At 53.6% G+C, this 20,949-nt stretch overlaps 14 non-coding genes across 14 annotated transcripts; all 14 read right to left on the reverse strand.

Moving 5' to 3' along the window:
* Positions 1-906: 906 nt before the first annotated feature.
* LOC148680479 (U1 spliceosomal RNA) lies at positions 907-1,070 on the reverse strand. Its single transcript, XR_015943389.1, has one exon. It is a non-coding gene; the product is annotated as a U1 spliceosomal RNA (small nuclear RNA).
* A 1,140-nt stretch (positions 1,071-2,210) lies between these two features.
* On the reverse strand, positions 2,211-2,374 carry LOC148680480 (U1 spliceosomal RNA). Its single transcript, XR_015943876.1, has one exon. It is a non-coding gene; the product is annotated as a U1 spliceosomal RNA (small nuclear RNA).
* A 1,141-nt stretch (positions 2,375-3,515) lies between these two features.
* Positions 3,516-3,679, reverse strand: LOC148680481 (U1 spliceosomal RNA). The gene has a single exon (XR_015943390.1). It is a non-coding gene; the product is annotated as a U1 spliceosomal RNA (small nuclear RNA).
* A 1,141-nt stretch (positions 3,680-4,820) lies between these two features.
* On the reverse strand, positions 4,821-4,984 carry LOC148680482 (U1 spliceosomal RNA). The gene has a single exon (XR_015944099.1). It is a non-coding gene; the product is annotated as a U1 spliceosomal RNA (small nuclear RNA).
* A 1,142-nt stretch (positions 4,985-6,126) lies between these two features.
* LOC148680483 (U1 spliceosomal RNA) lies at positions 6,127-6,290 on the reverse strand. Its single transcript, XR_015943391.1, has one exon. It is a non-coding gene; the product is annotated as a U1 spliceosomal RNA (small nuclear RNA).
* Positions 6,291-7,431: 1,141 nt separating this feature from the next.
* LOC148680484 (U1 spliceosomal RNA) lies at positions 7,432-7,595 on the reverse strand. The gene has a single exon (XR_015943888.1). It is a non-coding gene; the product is annotated as a U1 spliceosomal RNA (small nuclear RNA).
* Positions 7,596-8,736: 1,141 nt separating this feature from the next.
* On the reverse strand, positions 8,737-8,900 carry LOC148680485 (U1 spliceosomal RNA). Its single transcript, XR_015943392.1, has one exon. It is a non-coding gene; the product is annotated as a U1 spliceosomal RNA (small nuclear RNA).
* Positions 8,901-10,041: 1,141 nt separating this feature from the next.
* On the reverse strand, positions 10,042-10,205 carry LOC148680486 (U1 spliceosomal RNA). Its single transcript, XR_015943894.1, has one exon. It is a non-coding gene; the product is annotated as a U1 spliceosomal RNA (small nuclear RNA).
* A 1,141-nt stretch (positions 10,206-11,346) lies between these two features.
* Positions 11,347-11,510, reverse strand: LOC148680487 (U1 spliceosomal RNA). The gene has a single exon (XR_015943393.1). It is a non-coding gene; the product is annotated as a U1 spliceosomal RNA (small nuclear RNA).
* A 1,141-nt stretch (positions 11,511-12,651) lies between these two features.
* Positions 12,652-12,815, reverse strand: LOC148680488 (U1 spliceosomal RNA). Its single transcript, XR_015943405.1, has one exon. It is a non-coding gene; the product is annotated as a U1 spliceosomal RNA (small nuclear RNA).
* Positions 12,816-13,956: 1,141 nt separating this feature from the next.
* On the reverse strand, positions 13,957-14,120 carry LOC148680489 (U1 spliceosomal RNA). Its single transcript, XR_015943414.1, has one exon. It is a non-coding gene; the product is annotated as a U1 spliceosomal RNA (small nuclear RNA).
* Positions 14,121-17,210: 3,090 nt separating this feature from the next.
* LOC148680490 (U1 spliceosomal RNA) lies at positions 17,211-17,374 on the reverse strand. Its single transcript, XR_015943420.1, has one exon. It is a non-coding gene; the product is annotated as a U1 spliceosomal RNA (small nuclear RNA).
* Positions 17,375-18,515: 1,141 nt separating this feature from the next.
* On the reverse strand, positions 18,516-18,679 carry LOC148680491 (U1 spliceosomal RNA). Its single transcript, XR_015943426.1, has one exon. It is a non-coding gene; the product is annotated as a U1 spliceosomal RNA (small nuclear RNA).
* Positions 18,680-19,820: 1,141 nt separating this feature from the next.
* Positions 19,821-19,984, reverse strand: LOC148680492 (U1 spliceosomal RNA). The gene has a single exon (XR_015943435.1). It is a non-coding gene; the product is annotated as a U1 spliceosomal RNA (small nuclear RNA).
* Between the last annotated feature and the right edge of the window lie 965 nt (positions 19,985-20,949).

Consider the following 20,949-nt stretch of genomic DNA (forward strand, 5'->3'; position numbering starts at 1 on the left):
CAACACATGGATTCCACTGGACGCACTCGATCTGGGGATAACAGACCCTCTATGGGGGGAGGGGATCCTCCTGTTCTTTCTTTCTTTTTTCTCCATCTGTTTTCTTTCTCTACAGATGCCGTTTTTCTCTGCTGAGTTTCTGATTTGGTCTATTTGGACATGTCGACCTCCGGCTTTGCTGCGGTTCGGACCGCCTTTGCCTAGAGCTCCGTGCTTTGCACTCTCGCCTTGTATATTTCCTGTCCTGTTTTCTTACGTCAGCCTATCAGCACAGTGCTCAAACGACATAGCTTGAAGAACACGACGGGATCTACAAACGTTCCGCAAAAGAACTTCACTGACGAAAGCGGAAGCGCTAACGGAACAACCTCCCGCTGCAGGCACCTTACATTCCTGAGACGGGACACCACCGACGGCTGGCTGCGAAATTGCCTCTGGTTCAGATTGGTTTAGAACCGTCCCTCTGCCCGAAACGCCACAGACGTCTGCGAAAGATTGCAGCTCTTGAAACAAAGTTACCTCTGATCCGAGCAGAAGCGTTCGCTTACTTAATGGCAGATAAAATGATGACCTTTCACACGGTCTGCATTCGTTCCGTCAGTAACAGCGGCAGGCCGGCAAATAAAATCCTGACGTTCCACAGGGCACACTCGCTTGGCGGACAAAAGCCACCGGGGGCTCTCTTTGCGTGTTCCTTCACCTGGTCAAACCGCTTTGAGGGGGGACCTTTCGAGTAGTTTTCGGCGTCTGAACAGACTCTTCTAGCGACGGGTGGGCAGGCCTTCCACAGGCGCGCGCAGCTCTACTGGAGCAAAAGAGGCTTGGCAAAGGACGAGGAAGAGAGGGGAGCGACGCTCCAGCCGGGTCCGACGCTACCGCCGGAACTCTGTCTTGAACCACTGTGCTCAGGGGAGAGCGCGAACGCAGTCCCCCACTACCAGAAATTATGCAGTCGAGACTCCCACATTTGGGGAATTCGCAGGGGTCAGCGTGGCCGGAGTGCAATGGCCAAGCCTCGCCCTGGGTGAACCACCTTCTTGATCATGGTATCTCCCCTGCCAGGTAAGTATGAGTTGCCGGGCGGCGCAAATGGCAGCCGCCGTTTTCTATCGGCCGTACTGCAGGGCGGTGATGCCCAGCCACCGAGCATGGGGAATGGGCCAGCAACCCCTGTCTCCTGACGGCGCTGTACTTGCAGCAGACGTGCCTGTGCTTGCAAACCACTCGCTAGTAACTGTGGCAACGCATGAAGGGTTTGAGCTTCCTCCAGATGCTTGCTTCGTGTTTTGTCATCAGTTGGGGCTGCCAACACATGGATTCCACTGGACGCACTCGATCTGGGGATAACAGACCCTCTATGGGGGGAGGGGATCCTCCTGTTCTTTCTTTCTTTTCCTCCATCTGTTTTCTTTCTCTACAGATGCCGTTTTTCTCTGCTGAGTTTCTGATTTGGTCTATTTGGACATGTCGACCTCCGGCTTTGCTGCGGTTCGGACCGCCTTTGCCTAGAGCTCCGTGCTTTGCACTCTCGCCTTGTATATTTCCTGTCCTGTTTTCTTACGTCAGCCTATCAGCACAGTGCTCAAACGACATAGCTTGAAGAACACGACGGGATCTACAAACGTTCCGCAAAAGAACTTCACTGACGAAAGCGGAAGCGCTAACGGAACAACCTCCCGCTGCAGGCACCTTACATTCCTGAGACGGGACACCACCGACGGCTGGCTGCGAAATTGCCTCTGGTTCAGATTGGTTTAGAACCGTCCCTCTGCCCGAAACGCCACAGACGTCTGCGAAAGATTGCAGCTCTTGAAACAAAGTTACCTCTGATCCGAGCAGAAGCGTTCGCTTACTTAATGGCAGATAAAATGATGACCTTTCACACGGTCTGCATTCGTTCCGTCAGTAACAGCGGCAGGCCGGCAAATAAAATCCTGACGTTCCACAGGGCACACTCGCTTGGCGGACAAAAGCCACCGGGGGCTCTCTTTGCGTGTTCCTTCACCTGGTCAAACCGCTTTGAGGGGGACCTTTCGAGTAGTTTTCGGCGTCTGAACAGACTCTTCTAGCGACGGGTGGGCAGGCCTTCCACAGGCGCGCGCAGCTCTACTGGAGCAAAAGAGGCTTGGCAAAGGACGAGGAAGAGAGGGGAGCGACGCTCCAGCCGGGTCCGACGCTACCGCCGGAACTCTGTCTTGAACCACTGTGCTCAGGGGAGAGCGCGAACGCAGTCCCCCACTACCAGAAATTATGCAGTCGAGACTCCCACACTTGGGGAATTCGCAGGGGTCAGCGTGGCCGGAGTGCAATGGCCAAGCCTCGCCCTGGGTGAACCACCTTCTTGATCATGGTATCTCCCCTGCCAGGTAAGTATGAGTTGCCGGGCGGCGCAAATGGCAGCCGCCGTTTTCTATCGGCCGTACTGCAGGGCGGTGATGCCCAGCCACCGAGCATGGGGAATGGGCCAGCAACCCCTGTCTCCTGACGGCGCTGTACTTGCAGCAGACGTGCCTGTGCTTGCAAACCACTCGCTAGTAACTGTGGCAACGCATGAAGGGTTTGAGCTTCCTCCAGATGCTTGCTTCGTGTTTTGTCATCAGTTGGGGCTGCCAACACATGGATTCCACTGGACGCACTCGATCTGGGGATAACAGACCCTCTATGGGGGGAGGGGATCCTCCTGTTCTTTCTTTCTTTTCCTCCATCTGTTTTCTTTCTCTACAGATGCCGTTTTTCTCTGCTGAGTTTCTGATTTGGTCTATTTGGACATGTCGACCTCCGGCTTTGCTGCGGTTCGGACCGCCTTTGCCTAGAGCTCCGTGCTTTGCACTCTCGCCTTGTATATTTCCTGTCCTGTTTTCTTACGTCAGCCTATCAGCACAGTGCTCAAACGACATAGCTTGAAGAACACGACGGGATCTACAAACGTTCCGCAAAAGAACTTCACTGACGAAAGCGGAAGCGCTAACGGAACAACCTCCCGCTGCAGGCACCTTACATTCCTGAGACGGGACACCACCGACGGCTGGCTGCGAAATTGCCTCTGGTTCAGATTGGTTTAGAACCGTCCCTCTGCCCGAAACGCCACAGACGTCTGCGAAAGATTGCAGCTCTTGAAACAAAGTTACCTCTGATCCGAGCAGAAGCGTTCGCTTACTTAATGGCAGATAAAATGATGACCTTTCACACGGTCTGCATTCGTTCCGTCAGTGACAGCGGCAGGCCGGCAAATAAAATCCTGACGTTCCACAGGGCACACTCGCTTGGCGGACAAAAGCCACCGGGGGCTCTCTTTGCGTGTTCCTTCACCTGGTCAAACCGCTTTGAGGGGGGACCTTTCGAGTAGTTTTCGGCGTCTGAACAGACTCTTCTAGCGACGGGTGGGCAGGCCTTCCACAGGCGCGCGCAGCTCTACTGGAGCAAAAGAGGCTTGGCAAAGGACGAGGAAGAGAGGGGAGCGACGCTCCAGCCGGGTCCGACGCTACCGCCGGAACTCTGTCTTGAACCACTGTGCTCAGGGGAGAGCGCGAACGCAGTCCCCCACTACCAGAAATTATGCAGTCGAGACTCCCACATTTGGGGAATTCGCAGGGGTCAGCGTGGCCGGAGTGCAATGGCCAAGCCTCGCCCTGGGTGAACCACCTTCTTGATCATGGTATCTCCCCTGCCAGGTAAGTATGAGTTGCCGGGCGGCGCAAATGGCAGCCGCCGTTTTCTATCGGCCGTACTGCAGGGCGGTGATGCCCAGCCACCGAGCATGGGGAATGGGCCAGCAACCCCTGTCTCCTGACGGCGCTGTACTTGCAGCAGACGTGCCTGTGCTTGCAAACCACTCGCTAGTAACTGTGGCAACGCATGAAGGGTTTGAGCTTCCTCCAGATGCTTGCTTCGTGTTTTGTCATCAGTTGGGGCTGCCAACACATGGATTCCACTGGACGCACTCGATCTGGGGATAACAGACCCTCTATGGGGGGAGGGGATCCTCCTGTTCTTTCTTTCTTTTCCTCCATCTGTTTTCTTTCTCTACAGATGCCGTTTTTCTCTGCTGAGTTTCTGATTTGGTCTATTTGGACATGTCGACCTCCGGCTTTGCTGCGGTTCGGACCGCCTTTGCCTAGAGCTCCGTGCTTTGCACTCTCGCCTTGTATATTTCCTGTCCTGTTTTCTTACGTCAGCCTATCAGCACAGTGCTCAAACGACATAGCTTGAAGAACACGACGGGATCTACAAACGTTCCGCAAAAGAACTTCACTGACGAAAGCGGAAGCGCTAACGGAACAACCTCCCGCTGCAGGCACCTTACATTCCTGAGACGGGACACCACCGACGGCTGGCTGCGAAATTGCCTCTGGTTCAGATTGGTTTAGAACCGTCCCTCTGCCCGAAACGCCACAGACGTCTGCGAAAGATTGCAGCTCTTGAAACAAAGTTACCTCTGATCCGAGCAGAAGCGTTCGCTTACTTAATGGCAGATAAAATGATGACCTTTCACACGGTCTGCATTCATTCCGTCAGTGACAGCGGCAGGCCGGCAAATAAAATCCTGACGTTCCACAGGGCACACTCGCTTGGCGGACAAAAGCCACCGGGGGCTCTCTTTGCGTGTTCCTTCACCTGGTCAAACCGCTTTGAGGGGGGACCTTTCGAGTAGTTTTCGGCGTCTGAACAGACTCTTCTAGCGACGGGTGGGCAGGCCTTCCACAGGCGCGCGCAGCTCTACTGGAGCAAAAGAGGCTTGGCAAAGGACGAGGAAGAGAGGGGAGCGACGCTCCAGCCGGGTCCGACGCTACCGCCGGAACTCTGTCTTGAACCACTGTGCTCAGGGGAGAGCGCGAACGCAGTCCCCCACTACCAGAAATTATGCAGTCGAGACTCCCACATTTGGGGAATTCGCAGGGGTCAGCGTGGTCGGAGTGCAATGGCCAAGCCTCGCCCTGGGTGAACCACCTTCTTGATCATGGTATCTCCCCTGCCAGGTAAGTATGAGTTGCCGGGCGGCGCAAATGGCAGCCGCCGTTTTCTATCGGCCGTACTGCAGGGCGGTGATGCCCAGCCACCGAGCATGGGGAATGGGCCAGCAACCCCTGTCTCCTGACGGCGCTGTACTTGCAGCAGACGTGCCTGTGCTTGCAAACCACTCGCTAGTAACTGTGGCAACGCATGAAGGGTTTGAGCTTCCTCCAGATGCTTGCTTCGTGTTTTGTCATCAGTTGGGGCTGCCAACACATGGATTCCACTGGACGCACTCGATCTGGGGATAACAGACCCTCTATGGGGGGAGGGGATCCTCCTGTTCTTTCTTTCTTTTTTCTCCATCTGTTTTCTTTCTCTACAGATGCCGTTTTTCTCTGCTGAGTTTCTGATTTGGTCTATTTGGACATGTCGACCTCCGGCTTTGCTGCGGTTCGGACCGCCTTTGCCTAGAGCTCCGTGCTTTGCACTCTCGCCTTGTATATTTCCTGTCCTGTTTTCTTACGTCAGCCTATCAGCACAGTGCTCAAACGACATAGCTTGAAGAACACGACGGGATCTACAAACGTTCCGCAAAAGAACTTCACTGACGAAAGCGGAAGCGCTAACGGAACAACCTCCCGCTGCAGGCACCTTACATTCCTGAGACGGGACACCACCGACGGCTGGCTGCGAAATTGCCTCTGGTTCAGATTGGTTTAGAACCGTCCCTCTGCCCGAAACGCCACAGACGTCTGCGAAAGATTGCAGCTCTTGAAACAAAGTTACCTCTGATCCGAGCAGAAGCGTTCGCTTACTTAATGGCAGATAAAATGATGACCTTTCACACGGTCTGCATTCGTTCCGTCAGTAACAGCGGCAGGCCGGCAAATAAAATCCTGACGTTCCACAGGGCACACTCGCTTGGCGGACAAAAGCCACCGGGGGCTCTCTTTGCGTGTTCCTTCACCTGGTCAAACCGCTTTGAGGGGGGACCTTTCGAGTAGTTTTCGGCGTCTGAACAGACTCTTCTAGCGACGGGTGGGCAGGCCTTCCACAGGCGCGCGCAGCTCTACTGGAGCAAAAGAGGCTTGGCAAAGGACGAGGAAGAGAGGGGAGCGACGCTCCAGCCGGGTCCGACGCTACCGCCGGAACTCTGTCTTGAACCACTGTGCTCAGGGGAGAGCGCGAACGCAGTCCCCCACTACCAGAAATTATGCAGTCGAGACTCCCACATTTGGGGAATTCGCAGGGGTCAGCGTGGCCGGAGTGCAATGGCCAAGCCTCGCCCTGGGTGAACCACCTTCTTGATCATGGTATCTCCCCTGCCAGGTAAGTATGAGTTGCCGGGCGGCGCAAATGGCAGCCGCCGTTTTCTATCGGCCGTACTGCAGGGCGGTGATGCCCAGCCACCGAGCATGGGGAATGGGCCAGCAACCCCTGTCTCCTGACGGCGCTGTACTTGCAGCAGACGTGCCTGTGCTTGCAAACCACTCGCTAGTAACTGTGGCAACGCATGAAGGGTTTGAGCTTCCTCCAGATGCTTGCTTCGTGTTTTGTCATCAGTTGGGGCTGCCAACACATGGATTCCACTGGACGCACTCGATCTGGGGATAACAGACCCTCTATGGGGGGAGGGGATCCTCCTGTTCTTTCTTTCTTTTCCTCCATCTGTTTTCTTTCTCTACAGATGCCGTTTTTCTCTGCTGAGTTTCTGATTTGGTCTATTTGGACATGTCGACCTCCGGCTTTGCTGCGGTTCGGACCGCCTTTGCCTAGAGCTCCGTGCTTTGCACTCTCGCCTTGTATATTTCCTGTCCTGTTTTCTTACGTCAGCCTATCAGCACAGTGCTCAAACGACATAGCTTGAAGAACACGACGGGATCTACAAACGTTCCGCAAAAGAACTTCACTGACGAAAGCGGAAGCGCTAACGGAACAACCTCCCGCTGCAGGCACCTTACATTCCTGAGACGGGACACCACCGACGGCTGGCTGCGAAATTGCCTCTGGTTCAGATTGGTTTAGAACCGTCCCTCTGCCCGAAACGCCACAGACGTCTGCGAAAGATTGCAGCTCTTGAAACAAAGTTACCTCTGATCCGAGCAGAAGCGTTCGCTTACTTAATGGCAGATAAAATGATGACCTTTCACACGGTCTGCATTCGTTCCGTCAGTAACAGCGGCAGGCCGGCAAATAAAATCCTGACGTTCCACAGGGCACACTCGCTTGGCGGACAAAAGCCACCGGGGGCTCTCTTTGCGTGTTCCTTCACCTGGTCAAACCGCTTTGAGGGGGGACCTTTCGAGTAGTTTTCGGCGTCTGAACAGACTCTTCTAGCGACGGGTGGGCAGGCCTTCCACAGGCGCGCGCAGCTCTACTGGAGCAAAAGAGGCTTGGCAAAGGACGAGGAAGAGAGGGGAGCGACGCTCCAGCCGGGTCCGACGCTACCGCCGGAACTCTGTCTTGAACCACTGTGCTCAGGGGAGAGCGCGAACGCAGTCCCCCACTACCAGAAATTATGCAGTCGAGACTCCCACACTTGGGGAATTCGCAGGGGTCAGCGTGGCCGGAGTGCAATGGCCAAGCCTCGCCCTGGGTGAACCACCTTCTTGATCATGGTATCTCCCCTGCCAGGTAAGTATGAGTTGCCGGGCGGCGCAAATGGCAGCCGCCGTTTTCTATCGGCCGTACTGCAGGGCGGTGATGCCCAGCCACCGAGCATGGGGAATGGGCCAGCAACCCCTGTCTCCTGACGGCGCTGTACTTGCAGCAGACGTGCCTGTGCTTGCAAACCACTCGCTAGTAACTGTGGCAACGCATGAAGGGTTTGAGCTTCCTCCAGATGCTTGCTTCGTGTTTTGTCATCAGTTGGGGCTGCCAACACATGGATTCCACTGGACGCACTCGATCTGGGGATAACAGACCCTCTATGGGGGGAGGGGATCCTCCTGTTCTTTCTTTCTTTTCCTCCATCTGTTTTCTTTCTCTACAGATGCCGTTTTTCTCTGCTGAGTTTCTGATTTGGTCTATTTGGACATGTCGACCTCCGGCTTTGCTGCGGTTCGGACCGCCTTTGCCTAGAGCTCCGTGCTTTGCACTCTCGCCTTGTATATTTCCTGTCCTGTTTTCTTACGTCAGCCTATCAGCACAGTGCTCAAACGACATAGCTTGAAGAACACGACGGGATCTACAAACGTTCCGCAAAAGAACTTCACTGACGAAAGCGGAAGCGCTAACGGAACAACCTCCCGCTGCAGGCACCTTACATTCCTGAGACGGGACACCACCGACGGCTGGCTGCGAAATTGCCTCTGGTTCAGATTGGTTTAGAACCGTCCCTCTGCCCGAAACGCCACAGACGTCTGCGAAAGATTGCAGCTCTTGAAACAAAGTTACCTCTGATCCGAGCAGAAGCGTTCGCTTACTTAATGGCAGATAAAATGATGACCTTTCACACGGTCTGCATTCGTTCCGTCAGTGACAGCGGCAGGCCGGCAAATAAAATCCTGACGTTCCACAGGGCACACTCGCTTGGCGGACAAAAGCCACCGGGGGCTCTCTTTGCGTGTTCCTTCACCTGGTCAAACCGCTTTGAGGGGGGACCTTTCGAGTAGTTTTCGGCGTCTGAACAGACTCTTCTAGCGACGGGTGGGCAGGCCTTCCACAGGCGCGCGCAGCTCTACTGGAGCAAAAGAGGCTTGGCAAAGGACGAGGAAGAGAGGGGAGCGACGCTCCAGCCGGGTCCGACGCTACCGCCGGAACTCTGTCTTGAACCACTGTGCTCAGGGGAGAGCGCGAACGCAGTCCCCCACTACCAGAAATTATGCAGTCGAGACTCCCACATTTGGGGAATTCGCAGGGGTCAGCGTGGCCGGAGTGCAATGGCCAAGCCTCGCCCTGGGTGAACCACCTTCTTGATCATGGTATCTCCCCTGCCAGGTAAGTATGAGTTGCCGGGCGGCGCAAATGGCAGCCGCCGTTTTCTATCGGCCGTACTGCAGGGCGGTGATGCCCAGCCACCGAGCATGGGGAATGGGCCAGCAACCCCTGTCTCCTGACGGCGCTGTACTTGCAGCAGACGTGCCTGTGCTTGCAAACCACTCGCTAGTAACTGTGGCAACGCATGAAGGGTTTGAGCTTCCTCCAGATGCTTGCTTCGTGTTTTGTCATCAGTTGGGGCTGCCAACACATGGATTCCACTGGACGCACTCGATCTGGGGATAACAGACCCTCTATGGGGGGAGGGGATCCTCCTGTTCTTTCTTTCTTTTCCTCCATCTGTTTTCTTTCTCTACAGATGCCGTTTTTCTCTGCTGAGTTTCTGATTTGGTCTATTTGGACATGTCGACCTCCGGCTTTGCTGCGGTTCGGACCGCCTTTGCCTAGAGCTCCGTGCTTTGCACTCTCGCCTTGTATATTTCCTGTCCTGTTTTCTTACGTCAGCCTATCAGCACAGTGCTCAAACGACATAGCTTGAAGAACACGACGGGATCTACAAACGTTCCGCAAAAGAACTTCACTGACGAAAGCGGAAGCGCTAACGGAACAACCTCCCGCTGCAGGCACCTTACATTCCTGAGACGGGACACCACCGACGGCTGGCTGCGAAATTGCCTCTGGTTCAGATTGGTTTAGAACCGTCCCTCTGCCCGAAACGCCACAGACGTCTGCGAAAGATTGCAGCTCTTGAAACAAAGTTACCTCTGATCCGAGCAGAAGCGTTCGCTTACTTAATGGCAGATAAAATGATGACCTTTCACACGGTCTGCATTCGTTCCGTCAGTAACAGCGGCAGGCCGGCAAATAAAATCCTGACGTTCCACAGGGCACACTCGCTTGGCGGACAAAAGCCACCGGGGGCTCTCTTTGCGTGTTCCTTCACCTGGTCAAACCGCTTTGAGGGGGGACCTTTCGAGTAGTTTTCGGCGTCTGAACAGACTCTTCTAGCGACGGGTGGGCAGGCCTTCCACAGGCGCGCGCAGCTCTACTGGAGCAAAAGAGGCTTGGCAAAGGACGAGGAAGAGAGGGGAGCGACGCTCCAGCCGGGTCCGACGCTACCGCCGGAACTCTGTCTTGAACCACTGTGCTCAGGGGAGAGCGCGAACGCAGTCCCCCACTACCAGAAATTATGCAGTCGAGACTCCCACACTTGGGGAATTCGCAGGGGTCAGCGTGGCCGGAGTGCAATGGCCAAGCCTCGCCCTGGGTGAACCACCTTCTTGATCATGGTATCTCCCCTGCCAGGTAAGTATGAGTTGCCGGGCGGCGCAAATGGCAGCCGCCGTTTTCTATCGGCCGTACTGCAGGGCGGTGATGCCCAGCCACCGAGCATGGGGAATGGGCCAGCAACCCCTGTCTCCTGACGGCGCTGTACTTGCAGCAGACGTGCCTGTGCTTGCAAACCACTCGCTAGTAACTGTGGCAACGCATGAAGGGTTTGAGCTTCCTCCAGATGCTTGCTTCGTGTTTTGTCATCAGTTGGGGCTGCCAACACATGGATTCCACTGGACGCACTCGATCTGGGGATAACAGACCCTCTATGGGGGGAGGGGATCCTCCTGTTCTTTCTTTCTTTTCCTCCATCTGTTTTCTTTCTCTACAGATGCCGTTTTTCTCTGCTGAGTTTCTGATTTGGTCTATTTGGACATGTCGACCTCCGGCTTTGCTGCGGTTCGGACCGCCTTTGCCTAGAGCTCCGTGCTTTGCACTCTCGCCTTGTATATTTCCTGTCCTGTTTTCTTACGTCAGCCTATCAGCACAGTGCTCAAACGACATAGCTTGAAGAACACGACGGGATCTACAAACGTTCCGCAAAAGAACTTCACTGACGAAAGCGGAAGCGCTAACGGAACAACCTCCCGCTGCAGGCACCTTACATTCCTGAGACGGGACACCACCGACGGCTGGCTGCGAAATTGCCTCTGGTTCAGATTGGTTTAGAACCGTCCCTCTGCCCGAAACGCCACAGACGTCTGCGAAAGATTGCAGCTCTTGAAACAAAGTTACCTCTGATCCGAGCAGAAGCGTTCGCTTACTTAATGGCAGATAAAATGATGACCTTTCACACGGTCTGCATTCGTTCCGTCAGTAACAGCGGCAGGCCGGCAAATAAAATCCTGACGTTCCACAGGGCACACTCGCTTGGCGGACAAAAGCCACCGGGGGCTCTCTTTGCGTGTTCCTTCACCTGGTCAAACCGCTTTGAGGGGGGACCTTTCGAGTAGTTTTCGGCGTCTGAACAGACTCTTCTAGCGACGGGTGGGCAGGCCTTCCACAGGCGCGCGCAGCTCTACTGGAGCAAAAGAGGCTTGGCAAAGGACGAGGAAGAGAGGGGAGCGACGCTCCAGCCGGGTCCGACGCTACCGCCGGAACTCTGTCTTGAACCACTGTGCTCAGGGGAGAGCGCGAACGCAGTCCCCCACTACCAGAAATTATGCAGTCGAGACTCCCACATTTGGGGAATTCGCAGGGGTCAGCGTGGCCGGAGTGCAATGGCCAAGCCTCGCCCTGGGTGAACCACCTTCTTGATCATGGTATCTCCCCTGCCAGGTAAGTATGAGTTGCCGGGCGGCGCAAATGGCAGCCGCCGTTTTCTATCGGCCGTACTGCAGGGCGGTGATGCCCAGCCACCGAGCATGGGGAATGGGCCAGCAACCCCTGTCTCCTGACGGCGCTGTACTTGCAGCAGACGTGCCTGTGCTTGCAAACCACTCGCTAGTAACTGTGGCAACGCATGAAGGGTTTGAGCTTCCTCCAGATGCTTGCTTCGTGTTTTGTCATCAGTTGGGGCTGTCAACACATGGATTCCACTGGACGCACTCGATCTGGGGATAACAGACCCTCTATGGGGGGAGGGGATCCTCCTGTTCTTTCTTTCTTTTCCTCCATCTGTTTTCTTTCTCTACAGATGCCGTTTTTCTCTGCTGAGTTTCTGATTTGGTCTATTTGGACATGTCGACCTCCGGCTTTGCTGCGGTTCGGACCGCCTTTGCCTAGAGCTCCGTGCTTTGCACTCTCGCCTTGTATATTTCCTGTCCTGTTTTCTTACGTCAGCCTATCAGCACAGTGCTCAAACGACATAGCTTGAAGAACACGACGGGATCTACAAACGTTCCGCAAAAGAACTTCACTGACGAAAGCGGAAGCGCTAACGGAACAACCTCCCGCTGCAGGCACCTTACATTCCTGAGACGGGACACCACCGACGGCTGGCTGCGAAATTGCCTCTGGTTCAGATTGGTTTAGAACCGTCCCTCTGCCCGAAACGCCACAGACGTCTGCGAAAGATTGCAGCTCTTGAAACAAAGTTACCTCTGATCCGAGCAGAAGCGTTCGCTTACTTAATGGCAGATAAAATGATGACCTTTCACACGGTCTGCATTCGTTCCGTCAGTAACAGCGGCAGGCCGGCAAATAAAATCCTGACGTTCCACAGGGCACACTCGCTTGGCGGACAAAAGCCACCGGGGGCTCTCTTTGCGTGTTCCTTCACCTGGTCAAACCGCTTTGAGGGGGGACCTTTCGAGTAGTTTTCGGCGTCTGAACAGACTCTTCTAGCGACGGGTGGGCAGGCCTTCCACAGGCGCGCGCAGCTCTACTGGAGCAAAAGAGGCTTGGCAAAGGACGAGGAAGAGAGGGGAGCGACGCTCCAGCCGGGTCCGACGCTACCGCCGGAACTCTGTCTTGAACCACTGTGCTCAGGGGAGAGCGCGAACGCAGTCCCCCACTACCAGAAATTATGCAGTCGAGACTCCCACATTTGGGGAATTCGCAGGGGTCAGCGTGGCCGGAGTGCAATGGCCAAGCCTCGCCCTGGGTGAACCACCTTCTTGATCATGGTATCTCCCCTGCCAGGTAAGTATGAGTTGCCGGGCGGCGCAAATGGCAGCCGCCGTTTTCTATCGGCCGTACTGCAGGGCGGTGATGCCCAGCCACCGAGCATGGGGAATGGGCCAGCAACCCCTGTCTCCTGACGGCGCTGTACTTGCAGCAGACGTGCCTGTGCTTGCAAACCACTCGCTAGTAACTGTGGCAACGCATGAAGGGTTTGAGCTTCCTCCAGATGCTTGCTTCGTGTTTTGTCATCAGTTGGGGCTGCCAACACATGGATTCCACTGGACGCACTCGATCTGGGGATAACAGACCCTCTATGGGGGGAGGGGATCCTCCTGTTCTTTCTTTCTTTTCCTCCATCTGTTTTCTTTCTCTACAGATGCCGTTTTTCTCTGCTGAGTTTCTGATTTGGTCTATTTGGACATGTCGACCTCCGGCTTTGCTGCGGTTCGGACCGCCTTTGCCTAGAGCTCCGTGCTTTGCACTCTCGCCTTGTATATTTCCTGTCCTGTTTTCTTACGTCAGCCTATCAGCACAGTGCTCAAACGACATAGCTTGAAGAACACGACGGGATCTACAAACGTTCCGCAAAAGAACTTCACTGACGAAAGCGGAAGCGCTAACGGAACAACCTCCCGCTGCAGGCACCTTACATTCCTGAGACGGGACACCACCGACGGCTGGCTGCGAAATTGCCTCTGGTTCAGATTGGTTTAGAACCGTCCCTCTGCCCGAAACGCCACAGACGTCTGCGAAAGATTGCAGCTCTTGAAACAAAGTTACCTCTGATCCGAGCAGAAGCGTTCGCTTACTTAATGGCAGATAAAATGATGACCTTTCACACGGTCTGCATTCGTTCCGTCAGTAACAGCGGCAGGCCGGCAAATAAAATCCTGACGTTCCACAGGGCACACTCGCTTGGCGGACAAAAGCCACCGGGGGCTCTCTTTGCGTGTTCCTTCACCTGGTCAAACCGCTTTGAGGGGGGACCTTTCGAGTAGTTTTCGGCGTCTGAACAGACTCTTCTAGCGACGGGTGGGCAGGCCTTCCACAGGCGCGCGCAGCTCTACTGGAGCAAAAGAGGCTTGGCAAAGGACGAGGAAGAGAGGGGAGCGACGCTCCAGCCGGGTCCGACGCTACCGCCGGAACTCTGTCTTGAACCACTGTGCTCAGGGGAGAGCGCGAACGCAGTCCCCCACTACCAGAAATTATGCAGTCGAGACTCCCACATTTGGGGAATTCGCAGGGGTCAGCGTGGCCGGAGTGCAATGGCCAAGCCTCGCCCTGGGTGAACCACCTTCTTGATCATGGTATCTCCCCTGCCAGGTAAGTATGAGTTGCCGGGCGGCGCAAATGGCAGCCGCCGTTTTCTATCGGCCGTACTGCAGGGCGGTGATGCCCAGCCACCGAGCATGGGGAATGGGCCAGCAACCCCTGTCTCCTGACGGCGCTGTACTTGCAGCAGACGTGCCTGTGCTTGCAAACCACTCGCTAGTAACTGTGGCAACGCATGAAGGGTTTGAGCTTCCTCCAGATGCTTGCTTCGTGTTTTGTCATCAGTTGGGGCTGCCAACACATGGATTCCACTGGACGCACTCGATCTGGGGATAACAGACCCTCTATGGGGGGAGGGGATCCTCCTGTTCTTTCTTTCTTTTCCTCCATCTGTTTTCTTTCTCTACAGATGCCGTTTTTCTCTGCTGAGTTTCTGATTTGGTCTATTTGGACCAAGTGTGCCGCAAGCCTGCGTTTGAGTGAAGGTCTCGGCCGTTAGATCGCCCCCTGGGGGCTGGCTGCAGTACAAGTCATAAAGCCCGCCTCCTCCGTGTTAATGAAGGAGACTTGAGCCCAAATAAAAAAATTAATTACACTTGCAATAAAATGTCCCGAAAGATGGTTCTGGTCGATTAAGGCACTGATTATTGTGCTGAAATAGGTGCAGATCCTCATTTTTGTAAACAGTTTGTTTTTAGCAGTAATTTAATGCTGGGCGTGTCATCGTGATTGACAGCTGTGATTGACAGTTTCTCAAAGCGCGGCGTCTGAGCTTCGGCAGAAGACTGAAGTGTTATTACTCGATTTCTGTGATATTTTACTATGACAAAATGAGTTCAGCAGTAAACTACAGTTTCTGACATACATGATCTGGTGGAACACTGTTTATTCGCTAAGGTCAGAGCTTTTTTCGGGCTTTATTAGTTTGCTAATACACGCCTAGCCACCCAGATAGCAAAATACACTGGGGCCAGTTCTTGCCTGCCGGAGACTTACCCCTCAGACTGACTACCTCTGCTGGACCTACTCCGGATGCCTGGACTTACTGCCCGATTCCAGCCTGAGTCAATTGAGCCAGATGCGGGGGCCGAGCGAGCAGGCGCTGCCGCATGCGAGCCGGAATCAGCCCGCGACGCCGCGACTAGGTTATGCGCTGATTGCACAAGTATTAAATAATAATAATAATAAATACGAAAATGACTATAAAACTGCACAATAAAATAAACCCATTTAAGTATGGGGTATACAGGAGATCGTTAGAAGTAATTCTCTTTGTGTTTAAATAATAATCTCCACGTTGATCTCCTGTAAGGTTATTTGAACTTAATTGCTTTATAGGACGTCTCTGCATTTTAAGTTTTGGCATGTTATTAAGTAATCTACTGAATTTGCTGTTATAAATCATTATAACGTTCTTGAAATCGAATCTTATATAACCTAATAGAGCTGTAAATGTTAGATATTATTTATTTACATCATTTACTGTTGGCGTTTTATTTGAACACTCCAGCTAACATTAAAAAGAATGTAAATTCCTCGTTGCCAGATATAATGAAGGCATCGAATAAACCAAATGAAAACGGAGGCAAAAAAATTTAATAAATAAACAATTCAAGCGAAAATGAATAAACAATATACTAGTGATGTTACAGCAGATAGACGTTGTATTAATAGTGCAAAGTTTTTTTGCACAAATTTACAAATTGCAGGGTTGGGATGTGTAAATATCCTGTTGATATTTAGTAATCTTGCTGTATTTATCTTCTAAACGCACGATTGTTCCCGCATGGTAAATCGTTATGGTGTGTAGGCTATATTTTGGGTTCTGTTGATGGCTAATTAAAAATAAAAACCTTTCTAAAAATGTATGTGTTGTTTATATGTTATTGTTCATATTTTACAAGTGTTATTTCTACCCCTATGAAGATAACAAATACCAACAACAAATATAACAATAAGAGAATATATTATTTGTGCTCATATTCAGGCTAGAGTGTATAAAAGATCGTTTAATTCTGCAGTCCACCATGTATTGCTTTTATTAAAGTTTAACAGCTTACATCACACCGTTTTTAAACCGTATATTATTGTGTTTTTTTAATGTAAGTGCTTCTATTTACATCAGTGAGCGTTTGTTATAGTGCAGACACCGGCAGTCGAGTGAGAAGTTCGGGGGGCGTGGTTGATTTTACATAAAGCGTTTGGTTGGAAGCTCGACTCCGCTCATTATCGCGGCTCCTCCTCTGGCTCCATCAGACAATCCTTCTGCGCATGTCTGGCTCCAATTTCAGCAGTCTTTTGCGACAGTTTGTGCCCGTCAAGCAGGCGTTTTGCCCTCAAGGCGTTCAATGGCAAAAGGGGCTGTCGCGTCGTCCATATTTTTTACAGTCATTGATTTGGACATGTCGACCTCCGGCTTTGCTGCGGTTCGGACCGCCTTTGCCTAGAGCTCCGTGCTTTGCACTCTCGCCTTGTATATTTCCTGTCCTGTTTTCTTACGTCAGCCTATCAGCACAGTGCTCAAACGACATAGCTTGAAGAACACGACGGGATCTACAAACGTTCCGCAAAAGAACTTCACTGACGAAAGCGGAAGCGCTAACGGAACAACCTCCCGCTGCAGGCACCTTACATTCCTGAGACGGGACACCACCGACGGCTGGCTGCGAAATTGCCTCTGGTTCAGATTGGTTTAGAACCGTCCCTCTGCCCGAAACGCCACAGACGTCTGCGAAAGATTGCAGCTCTTGAAACAAAGTTACCTCTGATCCGAGCAGAAGCGTTCGCTTACTTAATGGCAGATAAAATGATGACCTTTCACACGGTCTGCATTCGTTCCGTCAGTGACAGCGGCAGGCCGGCAAATAAAATCCTGACGTTCCACAGGGCACACTCGCTTGGCGGACAAAAGCCACCGGGGGCTCTCTTTGCGTGTTCCTTCACCTGGTCAAACCGCTTTGAGGGGGGACCTTTCGAGTAGTTTTCGGCGTCTGAACAGACTCTTCTAGCGACGGGTGGGCAGGCCTTCCACAGGCGCGCGCAGCTCTACTGGAGCAAAAGAGGCTTGGCAAAGGACGAGGAAGAGAGGGGAGCGACGCTCCAGCCGGGTCCGACGCTACCGCCTGAACTCTGTCTTGAACCACTGTGCTCAGGGGAGAGCGCGAACGCAGTCCCCCACTACCAGAAATTATGCAGTCGAGACTCCCACATTTGGGGAATTCGCAGGGGTCAGCGTGGCCGGAGTGCAATGGCCAAGCCTCGCCCTGGGTGAACCACCTTCTTGATCATGGTATCTCCCCTGCCAGGTAAGTATGAGTTGCCGGGCGGCGCAAATGGCAGCCGCCGTTTTCTATCGGCCGTACTGCAGGGCGGTGATGCCCAGCCACCGAGCATGGGGAATGGGCCAGCAACCCCTGTCTCCTGACGGCGCTGTACTTGCAGCAGACGTGCCTGTGCTTGCAAACCACTCGCTAGTAACTGTGGCAACGCATGAAGGGTTTGAGCTTCCTCCAGATGCTTGCTTCGTGTTTTGTCATCAGTTGGGGCTGCCAACACATGGATTCCACTGGACGCACTCGATCTGGGGATAACAGACCCTCTATGGGGGGAGGGGATCCTCCTGTTCTTTCTTTCTTTTCCTCCATCTGTTTTCTTTCTCTACAGATGCCGTTTTTCTCTGCTGAGTTTCTGATTTGGTCTATTTGGACATGTCGACCTCCGGCTTTGCTGCGGTTCGGACCGCCTTTGCCTAGAGCTCCGTGCTTTGCACTCTCGCCTTGTATATTTCCTGTCCTGTTTTCTTACGTCAGCCTATCAGCACAGTGCTCAAACGACATAGCTTGAAGAACACGACGGGATCTACAAACGTTCCGCAAAAGAACTTCACTGACGAAAGCGGAAGCGCTAACGGAACAACCTCCCGCTGCAGGCACCTTACATTCCTGAGACGGGACACCACCGACGGCTGGCTGCGAAATTGCCTCTGGTTCAGATTGGTTTAGAACCGTCCCTCTGCCCGAAACGCCACAGACGTCTGCGAAAGATTGCAGCTCTTGAAACAAAGTTACCTCTGATCCGAGCAGAAGCGTTCGCTTACTTAATGGCAGATAAAATGATGACCTTTCACACGGTCTGCATTCGTTCCGTCAGTAACAGCGGCAGGCCGGCAAATAAAATCCTGACGTTCCACAGGGCACACTCGCTTGGCGGACAAAAGCCACCGGGGGCTCTCTTTGCGTGTTCCTTCACCTGGTCAAACCGCTTTGAGGGGGGACCTTTCGAGTAGTTTTCGGCGTCTGAACAGACTCTTCTAGCGACGGGTGGGCAGGCCTTCCACAGGCGCGCGCAGCTCTACTGGAGCAAAAGAGGCTTGGCAAAGGACGAGGAAGAGAGGGGAGCGACGCTCCAGCCGGGTCCGACGCTACCGCCGGAACTCTGTCTTGAACCACTGTGCTCAGGGGAGAGCGCGAACGCAGTCCCCCACTACCAGAAATTATGCAGTCGAGACTCCCACATTTGGGGAATTCGCAGGGGTCAGCGTGGCCGGAGTGCAATGGCCAAGCCTCGCCCTGGGTGAACCACCTTCTTGATCATGGTATCTCCCCTGCCAGGTAAGTATGAGTTGCCGGGCGGCGCAAATGGCAGCCGCCGTTTTCTATCGGCCGTACTGCAGGGCGGTGATGCCCAGCCACCGAGCATGGGGAATGGGCCAGCAACCCCTGTCTCCTGACGGCGCTGTACTTGCAGCAGACGTGCCTGTGCTTGCAAACCACTCGCTAGTAACTGTGGCAACGCATGAAGGGTTTGAGCTTCCTCCAGATGCTTGCTTCGTGTTTTGTCATCAGTTGGGGCTGCCAACACATGGATTCCACTGGACGCACTCGATCTGGGGATAACAGACCCTCTATGGGGGGAGGGGATCCTCCTGTTCTTTCTTTCTTTTCCTCCATCTGTTTTCTTTCTCTACAGATGCCGTTTTTCTCTGCTGAGTTTCTGATTTGGTCTATTTGGACATGTCGACCTCCGGCTTTGCTGCGGTTCGGACCGCCTTTGCCTAGAGCTCCGTGCTTTGCACTCTCGCCTTGTATATTTCCTGTCCTGTTTTCTTACGTCAGCCTATCAGCACAGTGCTCAAACGACATAGCTTGAAGAACACGACGGGATCTACAAACGTTCCGCAAAAGAACTTCACTGACGAAAGCGGAAGCGCTAACGGAACAACCTCCCGCTGCAGGCACCTTACATTCCTGAGACGGGACACCACCGACGGCTGGCTGCGAAATTGCCTCTGGTTCAGATTGGTTTAGAACCGTCCCTCTGCCCGAAACGCCACAGACGTCTGCGAAAGATTGCAGCTCTTGAAACAAAGTTACCTCTGATCCGAGCAGAAGCGTTCGCTTACTTAATGGCAGATAAAATGATGACCTTTCACACGGTCTGCATTCGTTCCGTCAGTAACAGCGGCAGGCCGGCAAATAAAATCCTGACGTTCCACAGGGCACACTCGCTTGGCGGACAAAAGCCACCGGGGGCTCTCTTTGCGTGTTCCTTCACCTGGTCAAACCGCTTTGAGGGGGGACCTTTCGAGTAGTTTTCGGCGTCTGAACAGACTCTTCTAGCGACGGGTGGGCAGGCCTTCCACAGGCGCGCGCAGCTCTACTGGAGCAAAAGAGGCTTGGCAAAGGACGAGGAAGAGAGGGGAGCGACGCTCCAGCCGGGTCCGACGCTACCGCCGGAACTCTGTCTTGAACCACTGTGCTCAGGGGAGAGCGCGAACGCAGTCCCCCACTACCAGAAATTATGCAGTCGAGACTCCCACATTTGGGGAATTCGCAGGGGTCAGCGTGGCCGGAGTGCAATGGCCAAGCCTCGCCCTGGGTGAACCACCTTCTTGATCATGGTATCTCCCCTGCCAGGTAAGTATGAGTTGCCGGGCGGCGCAAATGGCAGCCGCCGTTTTCTATCGGCCGTACTGCAGGGCGGTGATGCCCAGCCACCGAGCATGGGGAATGGGCCAGCAACCCCTGTCTCCTGACGGCGCTGTACTTGCAGCAGACGTGCCTGTGCTTGCAAACCACTCGCTAGTAACTGTGGCAACGCATGAAGGGTTTGAGCTTCCTCCAGATGCTTGCTTCGTGTTTTGTCATCAGTTGGGGCTGCCAACACATGGATTCCACTGGACGCACTCGATCTGGGGATAACAGACCCTCTATGGGGGGAGGGGATCCTCCTGTTCTTTCTTTCTTTTCCTCCATCTGTTTTCTTTCTCTACAGATGCCGTTTTTCTCTGCTGAGTTTCTGATTTGGTCTATTTGGACATGTCGACCTCCGGCTTTGCTGCGGTTCGGACCGCCTTTGCCTAGAGCTCCGTGCTTTGCACTCTCGCCTTGTATATTTCCTGTCCTGTTTTCTTACGTCAGCCTATCAGCACAGTGCTCAAACGACATAGCTTGAAGAACACGACGGGATCTACAAACGTTCCGCAAAAGAACTTCACTGACGAAAGCGGAAGCGCTAACGGAACAACCTCCCGCTGCAGGCACCTTACATTCCTGAGACGGGACACCACCGACGGCTGGCTGCGAAATTGCCTCTGGTTCAGATTGGTTTAGAACCGTCCCTCTGCCCGAAACGCCACAGACGTCTGCGAAAGATTGCAGCTCTTGAAACAAAGTTACCTCTGATCCGAGCAGAAGCGTTCGCTTACTTAATGGCAGATAAAATGATGACCTTTCACACGGTCTGCATTCGTTCCGTCAGTAACAGCGGCAGGCCGGCAAATAAAATCCTGACGTTCCACAGGGCACACTCGCTTGGCGGACAAAAGCCACCGGGGGCTCTCTTTGCGTGTTCCTTCACCTGGTCAAACCGCTTTGAGGGGGGACCTTT

The sequence above is a fragment of the Danio rerio genome, chromosome 4, assembly GCF_052040795.2.
Source record: "Danio rerio strain M-AB ecotype USA chromosome 4, GRCz13ab, whole genome shotgun sequence".
Classification (NCBI taxonomy): domain Eukaryota; kingdom Metazoa; phylum Chordata; class Actinopteri; order Cypriniformes; family Danionidae; genus Danio; species Danio rerio.